The sequence below is a fragment of the Tamandua tetradactyla genome, chromosome 1 (genome assembly GCF_023851605.1).
Source record: "Tamandua tetradactyla isolate mTamTet1 chromosome 1, mTamTet1.pri, whole genome shotgun sequence".
In the NCBI taxonomy this organism is placed as follows: domain Eukaryota; kingdom Metazoa; phylum Chordata; class Mammalia; order Pilosa; family Myrmecophagidae; genus Tamandua; species Tamandua tetradactyla.
In genome coordinates, this window is record NC_135327.1 from 19,984,430 (window position 1) to 19,988,900 (window position 4,471).

General features: G+C 49.6%; 1 pseudogene; it reads left to right on the plus strand.

Moving 5' to 3' along the window:
- The first annotated feature begins 290 nt into the window (after nucleotides 1-290).
- LOC143683684 (centromere protein H pseudogene) lies at nucleotides 291-1,012 on the plus strand (annotated as a pseudogene).
- Nucleotides 1,013-4,471: the final 3,459 nt, after the last annotated feature.

The following is a 4,471-nucleotide window of genomic DNA, read 5'->3' on the forward strand; positions in this document are numbered from 1 at the left end:
AAATTCTGACGGGTCCAGCCCCATCTCTCCCTCCTTCTCTTCCTTCTCAAATTTTACCTTTTTTTTTTTCAGTTTGCAAGAATTCCTGGGCATGTCCTGTGATTTTTGAGACTTCACAGCTGATGGAAAGAGCAATTAGTGACTCATAGCCCATAACTTCAAAGGAAAACTAGTTTCAGAAACCCTCTACAAGTTGAAGAGCAGGGAATCTCTTCTGAGGCGCGGCGCACCGCGGCCCGTCCGCTTGCTCTTCTCCCCTCGCACGTGGCGGCTCTCGGCGCCAGCCGGCAATGGAGAAGCAGCCGGAAGGGGGAGCCGTCGCCGAGCCGGCGGACTCGGGCGTGGAAGGAGGGAAAGGCGGGCAGCTGCAGGTCGCCGGCGCCGAGGCGGCGCGCAGCGAGGACCGCAAGACCCTGCTGCTCAGACTGAGAGCCCAAACAAAACAACAACTTTTGGAATATAAATCAATGGTTGATGCAAATGAAGAAAAAACTCCAGAGCAAATTGAGGCTAAAATTGAAGACCTGGAAAATGAAATTGAAGAGTCAAAAATTGCTTTTGAAATGAAAAGTCTTGCATTAGAAAGGATGCAGCTTTCATCTGCACTTAAAAGAAACCTAGAGAAAACTGACACCAAAACTAGTTTGCTCATGGACAACATGAAACATGTATTAAAGTTAAATAAGTTAATAATGAAATCACAACAGAAATCTTGGGATTTAGAGGAATAACTGTTTGATGTTAGAAAGAAGAGATTGCAGTGAAAACAAGCTTCAGAAAGTAAACTTTTAGAAACACAGACTGAAAAGAACAAACAGGTGATTTGGACAGTGCGGAAAATTCAGACAAGATAAAGGCCATACGACAAAACCTACAGCTGGAGATACAGGTTACGACAGGTATTCAACATGTGTTCCAGGACCTCATTTGGGGGAGTAAAACCAAGTGGGCAGAAGATTCTGCCCTTAAGGAAACTGTTCTGCAACATGAGAAGAATCTATTCATGATTTAATAAGAATTCTTCATAGTCATTTTTTTGTTTTTGTTTTTGATACATCATTTAAATAGCAAAGTGAAATGTATTTTCAGGGTTTTGGGGACAATTCTAATACTGCCTTTTTTTCTTTCTTTTTTTGCTTGAATTAATACTATAATAAAGAATTTCTCGTTTAAAAAAAAAGTTGAATAGCAGAATAAATTAAGCAGGTTGAAGGAGGTGTTTGAATGGAGTGGGGCCTCGGGTCCTCCAGAGAGAAGAGGAAGGTCCTGTGGAGGGCTTCTCCACTCACCTCCGCAGAGGATGGGGTGGGGGTGGGGGTGGGGACCTGGGGCCAGAAAGGTGGGGGCCTGGGGGAAGGGGCCGCCGGCCCGCAGAGACTTGTGGGCACTGTGGGCAGTGGCTCATTCTGGGTGCCACGAGAAGCCGTGGAAGGGCTTGACACAGGGGAAGGAAGGGATTGGATTTGCATTTTTAAAAACCCAACCCTGAGGCCACTGAGTGGGGAATACATAGTAGGGACAAGAGTGGAAGAGAAGAAGTCAGTAAGGAGACTGAGCGGTTGTCTGGGGAGAAATGATGCGGAGGGGTAGAGATAGAGACAAACGGGTGAATTCCTGAGTATTTGCAGGCGACGGGTCTGTAAATAACAAGGTCCCAATAGCCGAGGAATCGGGTCCTGGGCTCCATCCACAGGAACCACCCCGTAAGGCGAGACATCCTCCCCTCTCACCCTTCCCAGGGCAGGCAGTTCAGGAAGCCCCACCCTCTTCCTCTTGCCCCTCCCCACAAGGGAAACAGTGTGGATCTTACTAGAGAGCCTGGGTGTCCAGAGGGGAAAGGGGGTGACTGTGAAGGCTCCCAGAGGGGTCTCAAGAGGGGCCTTCCTTGAGCACCCAATTGTACCTCCACCCACTTGCCTCCTGATATATCTCCCTGTTTCTTCCCTTTGTGGCCTTGAAGACAAACTCAAAATTGCCCCTTTATTCATTTATTTATTTATTGTCTGTCTCGTTCTAACTCAAAGCTTCATTGGGCAGGAACCCTGCTCTGTTTTCAATTATGGAGTTCTCCATGCCTCAAACACTGATAGGCATCAAGAGTGAATGAATGAATGAATGAACGACGTCACCAGGTATCCAGTATTGAACCAGACAACCCAAGATTTGAGCTCCCTTATGTTGAAATGAAAGAAAACAAGCAAGACATGAAAAAGTCTGTTTTTAAAAATCATGGGGAGGAAAAACCTGTCTTAATTTTGGAAAAAGGACTTCAATAGTTCTGAACCTTACAAGGCTAGGAACTGGGATCAAATAACTCTCCTATAATTGCTAGAAATGTGCCCTGTAGCTCTAAACATAGTGGCGGGAAAGCCTGGGAACTGCCCCTCTCTCTGCTCTGGAAGGGTCCGCTGGGCACTCTCCTGGCCAAGACACATGCCAAGTGCTCTACTTGTCCTTGGGTTGTCAGGGGCAAAGCCTCCCAAGACTCACACTTTAGGAATTAGCTGACACTTATCAACCACAGCTAGCACATATTGAGCACTTATTGTGTACCTTCGCTGTGCTAAGCACCTTGTGTGCATGTGTGTGTGTGTGTGAGAATCTCATTTTATTCTCACGCTTGTGTGGTAAAGTAGATATTATTGTTATCCAGTTTACAGTTATCCAGTTTACAGATGGGAAACTGAGATTCAGAAAGGCTAAGGGCCTTGCCAAAGTCACACAGCCACTAAGTGATGGAGTTGTGATTTGAACCTCATCTCCTGACTGCAAAATTCTTGCTTTTTTAATGACCTCCTGATGCCAAGGTTGAGATTCACGATATACAAAGCTGTCGTTTCGGCAGGAAAAGTTCTCTGTAGATTACTGTGTGGTTGCTTTCCTATGAAGAGATGGACTATTTTCCTTGCTGTCCAGCAGATAAGGGTCCCCGAGGCCTTGGGATGGGATTGAGAGAGCAGCTCTCTGAGTGGATGAGAGCATGGCTGGAGTCTAGATTGCACTGAATGCACAGACATTGGGTTTTATTTCTAGAAACTAAAGGCATGTTCATTTTATTTCTAGAAACCCAGGCATGCCCATTTTCTGGCTGCTGGATCTGTACCACCCTGGCTTCAATGTAAGGGTACAAGTTGTCCGGTACTGTGCAAGCTCTCCTTGGCAGCGGGAGCCACACTGCCCCTCAGCTACATCTCCAGTCTCCACCTACCCAGGGAGACATGGAGGGTGTAGAAAGCATTACTTGTGCTCACCAGTATTTCTGGTTTTCCTTCCTACCTGGGTGCAGGAAAGGATTACACTTTCCTCCCCTTTGAGGCCAGGCAGGATCATCCGACTTGCTTTGGCCAATGAAATGTGAGCAGAAATGAGGTGTCTCTCTACCCGTAGAAGCGTGTGAGAGCTGGTGCATGGTTCTCTGTGCTCTCTTTCCCCTAGGGACTGTATACTTTGGAGCCAAATACAGCCTGAGGCAACCCCCTGCAACTTAGGAGTAGCAGCAGTGCTGTCAGTGGTTGGGGCCCTGGAGCTAAGCTCTCAGGTTCAAACCCCAGCTCTGCCACTTTCCAGCTCTGTGATGTTGGGCAAGTCACTGCATTTCTCGGGGCCTTGGTATCCCCCTCTGTGAAGTAGGGACCATCCGGGGACCTACCGCATGGGGCTGCCCTGAGGGTGAAATGAGATCAAGTCCCAAAGCCTCAAGCAGGGCTCCATGGGTAGTGAGTACCCAGCCATGAGCTCTCAGGAGGGCGGGGCAGAAAGGGTTTCTCAGGGGGGTTTTCCTACCCGTTCACCTCTGACCTGGGACCTGGGATACACACATCCAGCCTTCTGGACCTGAGCAAGTCACAAGCTGGGAAAACAGAAAGAAAGGGGGAAGGGGGGGCAACTGAACACTGAGAACAGAGAGGAGACCGCTGCCAACTGGAATTATGCACAAGGCAATCCTGGCAGTGTGAAGTCTGATGGTTTGGGATTTGTGGCTCCTGGGTCCTGGCCTTCCCCATGTGCTGAGATGTTGGGGGGTCGGGGTCGGTGGGGGGTGGGGGGCAAAGGGACAGCCAAGGGGAAGGAAAGCCAAGAGGGCTGTTACAGCCCCTCCTGCTCATTCTTGGGGTCCTCAAAGTAGCTGATGTGTTTCGGGCATGGACTGAACTGTCTTCCTGTCCGGTTGTAGCAACAGCTGCCAGGTGTCCCAGAACAGCCAGGGAAGGAGAGAAGCACCCAGACCCCAACGGAGGGTGCTTCAAGGAGACTCACCCCACCGACTGCAGGGGAAGCGGAAACTTTTATTGAAAGCCAAAAGCACATACAGCAAGGAGTTGGCCGTGGCGTCTGCAAGGCCTCAGTCCCTGAGGGCCCCTCCTGTCCCCGGCCCAGGGCTGAGCGGGCACGGGGTTGTTGGCCAGCCAGGACAGCGGCCGGGTCCTGTCTCAGGGTGGGGTCTAGTTGGGAGGAGGGTCAGAGGGCTGGG